At 43.8% G+C, this 12,023-nt stretch overlaps 1 protein-coding gene across 6 annotated transcripts in view; it reads right to left on the bottom strand.

The window, feature by feature from the left end:
- Positions 1-12,023, bottom strand: part of FRMD4A (FERM domain containing 4A) — a 418,655-nt gene that overhangs the window by 209,399 nt on the left and 197,233 nt on the right. The gene's annotated exons all lie outside the window — the stretch shown is intronic.

Below are 12,023 nucleotides of genomic sequence, written 5' to 3'. Positions count from 1 at the left end.
CCCTGAGAAGGAGGCTAGTTCACCAACACTGGAGCCAGATATATGGAGAAACATGACTCAAAGAGGTAGGAGGCCCAGGGTTCGCTCTGATTGTTTAGAAATACACAATCACTTTGAGGTCCTCTCCCCTAGCATGGAGGACGAAGAGCAGACTCCATTTGAGGATCTCTCCCTCATTACAGTCGATCAGGTATATGAAGACGAGCAGCAAAGTCAGTCCTCAGGGAATGTGCAGGCGACCTTGGAACGGACAGCTCACGGAAGAACCCCGACCAGACCTAAGAGGAGGCGTGTAGTGGTGATAGGGGATTCCCTACTGAGGGGAACAGAAGCAGTGATCTGTGGGCCTGACAAGATATCTTGGGAAGTGTGCTGTCTCCCCGGGGCTAAGATCCAAGATGTAACTGAACGACTGCAAGGAATCATAAAACCCACTGACAAATACCCCTTCCTCTTGGTTCATGTGGGAACCAATGACACTGCAAGCAATAGCCTCCAGAAGATCAAAAGAGACTACGAGGCTCTGGGCAGGAAATTGAAGCAATTAAATGCACAAACTGTCATCTCATCTGTCCTCCCAGTTGAACGACGTGGCCCAGGGAGAGAGGGAAAAATAGTGGAAGTGAACAACTGGCTTCGCAAATGGTGTAAACAGGAACGGTTTGGATTCTTAGATCACGGACTGCAGTTTCTTGAAGATGGACTTCTGGCAAGCGATGGGCTGCACCTCACAACGGCTGGGAGGAATGTTTTTGCCAAAAATCTCAGAAACCTCATCAGGAGGGCTTTAAACTGACTAATGTGGGGGAGGGAGACAGTGCTCCTGAAGGTAGGAGTCTATCAATTGATGAAGATGATCATCCAAATGTCATAGACCAAATGGAGCAAACAGCACGCAGACCTAGTGGTGGGAGGAAAAAATCCTTAAATAAGAGACACGGGGGAATGATCAATGGACTTCAATGTCTGTACACTAATGCGCAAAGCATGGGAAATAAACAAGATGAGCTTGAGCTCTTGGTACAGCAAACTAAATATGACATAATAGGCATCACTGAAACCTGGTGGGATAAGTCCCATGATTGGAATGTAATAATGGAGGGATACAATCTATTTCAGAGAAACAGATCAGACAAGAAAGGAGGAGGAGTGGCGTTATATGTCAGGGATGTGTATACCTGTGAAGAGATCCAAGATTTAGAACCTCAAAGCCAAAGTGAGAGCATTTGGGTCAAAATTAAGGGAGAGAAGAATAACAGGGACCTCATTGTGGGAGTTTACTATAGATCCCCAAGCCAAACGGAGGACATAGATGATGCCTTCCTGGAACAGATGGCCAAGCATGCAAAAGGAAGGGAGATAGTAGTAATGGGGGACTTCAATTACCCGGATATTTGTTGGATGTGAAACTCAGCCAAGAGCATAAGGTCAAACAGATTCTTCACTGGCCTTGCAGACAACTTCATTGTCCAGAGAGTGGGAGAAGCAACAAGAGGAACAGCCATTTTAGATCTGGTCCTAACCAATGTTGATGACCTGGTTAGTGGGGTAGAAGTGGAAGGATCATTAGGCGCGAGTGATCATGCTCTTCTGAAGTTTACTATACAGCGGAAAGGAGCAGCCAAGTATACTAGGACTCAATTTCTTGACTTTAAGAAAGCCGACTTCATAAAACTTAGGGAAGTGCTGGACAGTAATACTAAAAGTAAAGGGAGTTCATGATGGCTGGGAGTTTGTTAAGAGGGAGATAGTAAAAGCACAACTTCAGGCAATACCAATGAGACGGAAACATGGAAGGTGCCTAAAGAAGCCAGGGTGGCTATCTAAAGAACTTTTAACTGAGTTAAGATTAAAAAAGGATGTGTACAAAAAATGGAAAAGGGGGGAAACCTTCAGTCTTCTCTGATAAAGAAAACAATGCCCGACCTGAAGAATTTGGAGCAAATGATTCAGCAGAGGAAACACAGCCCAGAATAACTAAAGAGATAGTACAAGAATACTTGGCTAGTCTAGATGTATTCAAGTCTCCAGGGCCAGATGAACTGCATCCAAGAGCATTAAAAGAACTGGCAGATGTGATCTCAGAACCACTGGCAGTCATCTTTGAGAATTCCTGGAGAACAGGCGAAGTCCCGGCAGACGGGGAGGGCAAATGTTGTCCCTATTTTCAAAAAGGGGAAAAGAGAGGACCCAAATAATTACCGTCCAGTCAGTCTGACATCAATACCAGGGAAGATTCTGGAGCAGATCATTAAGCAAACAGTCTGTGAGCACCTAGAAAGGAATGCTGTGATCACCAATAGTCAGCATGGATTTCTGAAAAATAAGTCATGTCAGACTAACCTGATCTCGTTTTTTGACAGAATTACAAGCCTGGTAGATGAAGAGAACGCAGTGGATGTAGCCTACCTTGATTTCAGCAAGGCATTTGACAAGGTGCCCCATGATATTCTTGTAAAGAAGCTGGTAAAATGCGGTCTTGACTATGCTACCACTCAGTGGATTTGTAACTGGCTGACTGACCGAACCCAAAGGGTGCTAATCAATGGTTCCTCTTCATCCTGGAGAAGTGTGACTAGTGGGGTGCCACAGGGTTCTGTCTTGGGCCCGGTCTTATTCAACATCTTTATCAACGACTTGGATGATGGACTCAAGGGCATCCTGATAAAATTTGCAGATGACACCAAACTAGCAGGGGTGGCTAACACCCCAGAGGATCTGAAGAAGTGTGCATGCACACGAAAGCTCATACCAAGAACTGACTTAGTTGGTCTTTAAGGTCCTACTGGAAGGAATTTTTTTTGTTTTGACTATGGCAGACCAACACGGCTACCTATCTGTAACCCCAGAGTACAGGATTACACTTCAAAACGACTTTGACAGATTAGAGAACTGGGCCAAAACAAACAAGATGAATTTTAACAGGGAGAAATGTAAAGTATTGCACTTGGGCAAAAAAAATGAGAGGCACAAATACAAGATGGGTGACACCTGGCTTGAGAGCAGTACATGTGAAAAGGATCTAGGAGTCTTGGTTGACCACAAACTTGACATGAGCCAACAGTGTGACGCGGCAGCTAAAAAAGCCAATGCAATTCTGGGTTGCATCAATAGGAGTATTGCATCTAGATCAAGGGAAGTAATAGTGCCACTGTATTCTGCTCTGGCCAGACCTCACCTGGAGTACTGTGTCCGGTTCTGGGCACCACAGTTCAAGAAGGACACTGACAAACTGGAACGTGTCCAGAGGAGGGTAACCAAAATGGTCAAAGGCCTGGAAACGATGCCTTATGAAGAACGGCTAAGGGAGCTGGGCATGTTTAGTCTGGAGAAGAGGAGGTTAAGGGGTGATATGATAGCCATGTTCAAATATATAAAAGGATGTCACATAGAGGAGGGAGAAAGGTTGTTTTCTGCTGCTCCAGAGAAGCGGACATGGAGCAATGGATCCAAACTACAAGAAAGAAGATTCCACCTAAACATTAGGAAGAACTTCCTGACAGTAAGAGCTGTTCGACTGTGGAATTTGCTGCCAAGGAGTGTGGTGGAGTCTCCTTCTTTGGAGGTCTTTAAGCAGAGGCTTGACAACTATATGTCAGGTTTTTACATCAAAGCAAAGCCAAACAACCCTTGACAGAGCTAAATTAAGTTTACTGCTAAAACTAATACTTGCATTGCTGCATTGTCAGTTGGTTAGAGCATGGGCTGATAATGCCAAGGTAGCAGGTTCCATCTCCCTATGGGACACCTGCATTGCAGGGGTTGGACTAGATGATCCCCAGGGTCCTTTCCAACTCCACAATTCTATGATCTCTATGATCCCTATGTACTTGTGCATATTGAAGACTTCTGTTAATTTACAGCACCATCAGTAATTATCAGCAATAAGTGCACTATTATGCTCTGAAGCACAGCACTGCCAATTTGCTATTTCATAACGAAACACAGTGGAAATGGAATGTGTAGATGAAAAATGTACTCCCAGCTTACCAAGAAGCTAAGAATAATCACGCGACCCCTTCCCTCCCCCCACCTGCCCTGGAAGGGATGTAAAGCCAGGCGTCAATCAATTGCCATGTTTGTTAGCGAAATAGTGGATTTGGGGGCTATTTACCACCCTAGGCAATGCTCTTTCTTAGCATTTTCAGCTAAGCATGAAAATGCATGTGTATTTCTCAAACCATGTTTTTCTGAAAGTCATGGCTAGCTGACATTAGGGTTTGAAACAGCCTAGTAAAAAGTGAAAAGTGGCATTTAAACTTAATTATAGGTTAATGCAACAGAGCAAGGTAAACCAAAATATTTTTGTTGAGGACAAGGGTCCCCCTAAGCAATAGAAATGCAAATTACTATTCTCCTAGCAAGGACTATGCAGATATGTACAACATGACCAGACAGTTATTTTGTAATGCCAAAAATCATATGGGGATGGGGAGGGTAGTTCTGTAGCTTTAAAATGGACATTAAGTAAATAAAAATAAAAAATAAAATATTATTATTTATACCCCAACCATCTGGCTGGGTTTCACCAGCCACTCTTTTAGAGGGAAAATACAAAGAGATCCATAACATGCTTTCTCTTGCATTACAGGTCTGCCAATGCATATGTGTTTTGCACTTGTAGGTCCAACATTATAGACATGATTCCACCAAATATCCATGTAGCTCCTCTTTGCTGCAGAAATAAAAAAGGGCTGAGGAGAAATAGCATGTTCCCTATTATTATTTCAAACAACTATGTTGACCATGATGTCAGGCACGAGTGCAGTCTTCCAGATGTTGTTCCCTTCATCTCTGAACACAAGAGTCCTACAACCTCTGGAAGGCCAGAGGGTAGCCAACTCTGAGGTAGAGGCATGTTGCTCCTACCTGAACACTTATTTTCTGGCTGCCAAACTGGGAAAACGGGTTCATTCTGGTCCTCACTGCAGCCCTTCATCCCAATGAAAACAATGCCCACTCCCATTAAGCACCTCAGCTGCTAAGGCAGGACATGTTGTTGTTGTTTGTTTAGTCGTTTAGTCGTGTCCAACTCTTTGTGACCCCATGGACCAGAGCACACAAGACACTCCTGTCTTAACAGCATCATCTTTTAAGATTTTAAATAGTTCAGCTAGGATGTCATCACTTCCACTGGCCTTGTTATTAGCAGTGCTTTCTAAAGCCCATTTGACCTCACTCTCCAGGATTTCATGCTCAAGGTCAACAACCATACAATCTGGGGTATCTGGGACATCCGTATCTTTTTGGTATAATTCCTGTGTATTCTTGCCACCTCTTCTTAATGTCTTCTGCTTCTGTTAGGTCCTTACCACTTTTGTCCTTTATCATGTCCATCTTTGTGTGAAATGTTCCTTTCATATTTTCAATTTTCTTGAACAGATCTTTGGTTTTTCCCATTCTATTGTTTTCCTCTATTTATTTTTTTTGCACTGCTCGTTTAAAAAGGCCCTCTTGTCTCTCCTTGCTATTCTTTGGAGGTCTGCATTCAATTTCCTGTATCTTTCACTATTTCTCTTGCATTTTTTCTTGCCTTCTCCCCCCCCCCCCGCTATTTGTAAGGCCTCGTTGGACAGCCGCTTTGCTTTCTTGCATTTCCTTTTCATTGGGATGGTTTTAGTTGCTGCCTCTTGTATAATGCTACGATCCTCCATCCATAGTTCTTCAGGCACTCTGTCTATAAAATCTAAATCTTTAAATCTGTTTCTCACTTCCACTGCGTATTCATAAGGGATTTGATTTAGATTGTATCTTACCGGCCCAGTGGTTTCCCTTACTTTCTTCAGTTTAAGCTTGAATTTTGCTATAAGAAGCTGATGATCTGATCCACAGTCAGCTCCAGTTCTTGTTTTTGCTGACTATATAGAGCTTCTCCATCTTTGGCTACAGAGAATATAATCAATCTGATTTTGATGCTGCCCATCTGGTGATATCCATGTGTAGAGGCAGGACATAGGAAAGGCATAAACCTAATTCACACGCAACATTAACCCATGGCTTAGTATTATGTGCACAAGTAGGAAGTTGCCTTGGGCTCGTGTGCTGACTTTCCTCTCCTGCTTAGTGAAGCATGCAAGCCTCAATCTCATGGTTTGAAGTTGGGTTATTTGGAAACTTACCAGATTCTGTTTTATGCCACAATCGCTCATTGCCATGTAACAGCAAAGCAGGCAAACAAGGCAAATGAACAGGAAGAAAATGAAAAAGACATGGGGTTCTGTGCCTCTCATTACACCTCACTAACCTAACTAAGGGCCAAACTGCAAGTTAGGTGGAGACCCATGATCAGACCATATGAAGTTTAGGAACAGAGGAAGTAGCCTTATACTTAATCAAGCCATGTTTCTTCACCTAAAAGCCATGGCCGCGGCTAATAGAATCATTGAGTAAGGGGCTTGCTTTGGAGAATTGGTACTGGGAGAAATAATTAAACTCCCCACCCAATTACAAACACAGACACCACACAGCTGCTTTTAGAAAAAGAAACAGGCATTAATATGTAGTTTGGACCTCTGATGACACAGCCACTGGACGATGTTTTCCCTTGCCACTGTCATCCCTGCAAGTCTCCCAAACTGTCCCAAACTCATTCATTTCTTGATCTCTAAATACTTTACTTTGTGCAAAAGAAATCATACTGAGTGATAAAACAAGAAAAGAAAGATTAATATAATGGTGGCTAACACAATGGCCTTTGCCCCACTGATTCTGGCATCGTCTGCCAGCAAACCATAAATCCTAGTCAATGGGAAACCAAGTCCTGTTCAGATATTTGTACTGGCAACTGTTCCCTACTTGGAAATGATATTTTCTTCTCGGCATGACAACAAAACGTCTTCAATAATAAAAATAAACTCTAGAAAATGTACATATATAAAGATACCGTCTGTTGTCAGAGGACTCATACAGCTAGACCACTAATTTTGTAGACGCCCTTTCTTTCTTTATAACATCATGCATTAAAGCTGGGGAATCTATTTCTCCGCTAATAACTTTTGGAATTTCAACAAATCTTGGTGCTGGTGGATGGATGCATCAAGGCCGCTTTCAAGAATTTTTCTTGAAAGGAAAAATAAAAGAGGCTATAGCAAAGCTGTTCTGTATTATGATCAATCACGGCTTAATCAGATTTGATGCTTAAACGGGACAGGCAGAATTGTTCAGCTGCAACAGATTGTTTTCTGTTTGTCTGAAGTCATCCTGGGTTTCTTCTCCCCACCCCCACCCCCGGCAGCTTCCTGTAGAAGATAATGAAAAACAGGAGAGAATGTGGGCAAAATTATTCTTGTCCGGTACATGGCAGAATATGCAATTCAGGAAATTATGAGACCAATTAAATGAAGCAGCCACTGTGTCAGATACTTTGTTCAAAAAAGAAGGGGAGGGGGGAGAGAGAGGGTGTTCAGTAAGACACATGATGCCAAATTCCTTATCTTTACAACACTGAGAATTGCTGCGTCTGAGAGAAGAGAGTGTAGGAGAAGAAGCTGAGTAGCAGCCTCTCTGGGCTGATTCACACCTTAAGGACAGAGGTGGAATTGTAACTGAAAAGGAGGCAGCCTCTGGCCCCCCTGGACAATTGACAGGCTACCTTATCAGTCTGCCATCATGCAGACACACAAGAACTAAAGACATGGGCAGAGCCAATAGCTAAAGCACACGATCTTCTTCACAGGCCACACATGGAAAATATTTTCAAGGGATTAAACAATTGCAAAACAGGTAATTTCCCCTAACCTCTCTCATAAGACAGGCTAGGGAAGTGTGCCTATTTTACAGATGGAATACAGTAGTGAGGTAAAGTGATGTCTATGAAGACCAGTTGCTGGGAATTGTGGGTGGGAACGTCTCCTGCTTCCCAAAGGTATCTGGATCTGGGTAGCAGCTTTCAGTTTGAAACTGGAAGATCAACCTTTGCATGATTCAACTATTTTTTTAGTTCTGTGTGAGCACCTATCTTTTTTAAAAAGCAGTTATTTTTCCTATTGCCTGGTATTGGATTGCAATTACAGTGGTACCTCGGGTTACAGATGCTTCAGGTTACAGACTCCGCTAACCCAGAAATAGTACCTCAGGTTAAGAACTTTGCTTCAGGATGAGAACAGAAATCGCGTGGCGGCAGCAGCAGGAGGCCCCATTAGCTAAAGTGGTGCTTCAGGTTAAGAACAGACCTCCAGAACAAATTAAGTTATTAACCCAAGGTACCACGGTAATAAGAGGAGTTACGCTTTCAGCCATTTTAATATAAATATTTCTTTGGTGAAGATCTCAGCAGCTGCCCAAAAAAGAGCAGAGTGCAACAAATTAATGGAAACTCTTTACAGCTGCATCTGAAGACCTGCCTGATCAGAAAATTGTCCCCACTGCACCCCCCAAACTAGATGCCCTTAACACTGAATTCCTTATCTGTTTTGAGGCACAGGCAGACACTCCCCTTAAAAAAAAGATTTTATTGTGGTCACTCTGAATAGATGGCCTTTACAGTGTTTATGTTTTCTCACAACCACAATAGATTAGAACCCTATTCAGAAAAAAAGGAGGGAGTATTTATTTACGCAGCTGTGTGTGAGCCATTTGTGGACAGGTGCAGACTGTAGCTCTGGGACATTGTGTGGTATAAAAAGAATGGGATTCACATCAATTGGTGGAACATCCTGCTGGCAAGACTTGATTTCACGAACAGACCTCAGAATCAAGACGTGCTCTTTACTTTCTGAGATCAGAGGCTGATTTAGGGAAGCACGACTGGTTTGGTCCCACTGGGTGCAGAGTCTCAGGGCACTGCGGGGGGGGGGGGGGGCTGCAACTAGGATGTAGAATGGAAGGGGAAAGGTGGAGGGGAGCACAGGCTCACAGGGCGCCACTGAAATGTGAGACCCTAAGATCTTCCACTGGTGAGATGGTCTAGGAGAGAACATCTCCTACTCATTTAGAATATGCACATTGAGCATGGAAGGGCAGGCACCCTGACAGACGGACAGCCCTATTTTATAAAGCAATACCCATTTCCCCAAAAGAAACCCCACCCCTTTGGAGCCCCTCCTGAAGGATCCGTCTTCCATCCAGCTGCTAATCTGACCGGTGCCACCTCCTTCGCTCTCTTCCACTTCCTTCCACACACGGGCTCAAACTACCAGCAAAGGGCCTCCCCCAATCGTGCATAAAGCAAGGGCCCAATTTGTACAGCAAAAGGGGCACGTGGTTGAGGCAACTTTTCTTTTCTTTTTTGTATTTTTTCTATTAAGTTAGAAACATATACAGTAACATACTACAACGAAGCATACCCATCAACAGAAACAGAAATCAAAGCTCTGAGCTCATTGGGCAGACACTTCTTGAGGGGAGAAGCCCCAAATTAAATAAATAGATGAAACAATCTTTTCACATTGTTCTTGCACAACTCTAAAAATAGGTAAATAGGTACCGCTCTGGCGGGAAGGTAAACAGCGTTTCCGGGCGCTGCTCTGGTTCACCAGAAGGGGTTTAGTCATGCTGGCCACATGACCCAGAAAAACTGTCTGTGGATAAACGCCAGCTCCCTCGGCCTATAGAGCGAGATGAGTGCTTCAACCCCAGAGTTGTCTGCAACTGGACTTAACTGTCAGGGGTCCTTTACCTTTTTTTTTTATGACGGTTAAAATATCTCTGTGTGTAGAAAATGAAACTAAAGATAGCTGAGGAGCAGAAACAACAGTACAAAGGACTGACCCACTCATTGAATTAATTGATGGATTAATTGTATAGCCCCAGGGGGAGGGGATGGGACGCAGGTGGCGCTGTGGGTTAAAGCCTCAGCGCCTAGGACTTGCCGATCGAAAGGTCGGCTGTTCGAATCCCTGCGGCGGAGTGCGCTCCCGCTGCTCGGTCCCAGCGCCTGCCAACCTAGCAGTTCGAAAGCACCTCCAGGTGCAAGTAGATAAATAGGGACCGCTTACCAGCGGGAAGGTAAACAGCGTTTCCGTGTGCGGCTCTGGCTCACCAGAGCAGCGATGTCACGCTGGCCACGTGACCCGGAAGTGTCTCCGGACAGCGCTGGCCCCTGGCCTCTTAAGTGAGATGGGCGCACAACCCCAGAGTCTGTCAAGACTGGCCCGTACGGGCAGGGGTACCTTTACCTTTACCTTTAGGGGGAGGGGAGCCTTTTTTATTCACTTTTGATATATATGGGAGCTGCCCAGAGTGGCTGGGGAAACTCAGCCAGATGGGCAGGGTATAAATAAATTATTATTATTAGTAGTAGTAGTAGTAGTAGTAGTAGTAGTAGTATTTGCAGTTTTACCTGGTAAACCTCCCCTGAAAGGTTTGAAATACACAAGTGGGTTTGAAAGAAAGAACTCTGCTGCTATCTCTTCAGTGGAAGGAAGGAAAAAATTCTGGACTGGAGCTACTTTGTTTTTGCAGAGGTACCAGGATGTTGGAAGATGGTGCGAGACTACGGAGGGGAATTCTGGATGGCTGCCCGGAGCTAATGGTGTCTTTTTGTCTGGGACTGTGGTGTATTATGGCTCCAGTTGGCAGAAATAAAAAATGGAATTGCTGGAATGTGGACAACAGGGGAGAAAATATTTCACATAGAATGATGAAGACAAAAGTTTGAACAGACCAGTGGTTGTAAACATAAATGAAAATTAAGTGAAGGATTAACATCGGAATGGTTTATTGACTAATTAAGAAATGTAATGTGATATTTTTGACCCAACTGCGGGAGGCAGTGGAGGACAGAGGTGCCTGGCGTTCTCTGGTCCATGGGGTCACGAAGAGTCGGACACGACTAAACGACTAAACAACAACAACAATGTGATATTAGATTATTAGCAATCCATGAAATTCAGAGCTTGGGAAGCCACCCAAAAATAGATAATTTGGCATTTATATTTGGCTTTTTTTGATTGTATTGTAATTTGGAATGTTTTAATGTGGTTCTTTTTGGATTATTAAAATGGAGAACTTAATAAATATTATATACAAAAATAAATAAATAAAATACTCAATGACCTGCCTTTCAAATAAGTGGGCATGAAGCAGCTGGTTGCCATGGTGAAATTATGATGACACTGTCACTCTGTAGTGGCAGTGCTGAAGTCATAAGTCAGATTCAAGGGGGAATTTCCCCCCAAGGCCCTGCCTACCAGTTAACAGTTACCTAAGGTTTTCCAGTAAAACATGAAATGGTGCACACACTACATCTTGTTCGTGCGCTTAGTTCATAACTTTTCTCTTAGTTAAATAAATAATAATATTTTATTACTTATCCCCAGTTACTATGAACGGCTTCCAGCAAAATATAAAAAATAATGTCAAACATAAAAAACTTCCTGATACAGGCTGCCTTCAGGTATCTTATAAAAGTTCTGTAGTTCTTTATCTCCTTGACTTCTGATGGGGGAACGTTCCACAGGGCGGGTGTCACCACCGAGAAGGCCCTCTGCCTGGTTCCCTGTAACCTTGCTTCTCGCGGTGAGGGAACCGCCAGAAGGCCTTCAGAGCTGGACCTCAGTGCCTGGGCTGAACAATGGGGGTGGAGATGTAAACCTTCAGGTTTACTGGGCCAAGGCCGTTTAGGGCTTTAAAGGTCAGCACCAACACTATGAATTTGCATGGCAACATACTGGGGGCCTTTAGGACTAGTGCTATATGGTCCCAGTGACGACTTCCACTCACCCGTCCAGCTGCAGCATTCTGGATTAGTTGTAGTTTCTGAGTCACCTTCAAAGGTAGCCCCATGTAGATCGCATGGCAGTAGTTCATGGCTTTTAGTCAAATATAACAAATGGTTGATTGCTGAAAAAGTGCTTTCCCCCCCCTGAGAGGCTAACTTTCTCTCTGCATGTCATTCATTGAACAGCTTCCTGTCCAAAGATAAGGCTTGCTTTCATTGCTGTGTTCATTTGTGCATTTGACTAGTGTTGTGTGGAGGGAAATGCAACCACTGGGCTGAAAAATGTCCCCCTCCTACCTCCTTGGGTTTCTGGTGTGGCCTTCACAGATATTGGCACAACATGGGGTGTGTGTGTTTTGGCTGC

This window comes from Podarcis gaigeae, assembly GCF_964106915.1.
Source record: "Podarcis gaigeae genome assembly, chromosome: 10".
NCBI lineage: Eukaryota > Metazoa > Chordata > Lepidosauria > Squamata > Lacertidae > Podarcis > Podarcis gaigeae.
The sequence above is the reverse complement of the archived record's forward strand: the minus strand, read 5'-3'. Positions and strand labels throughout refer to the sequence as shown.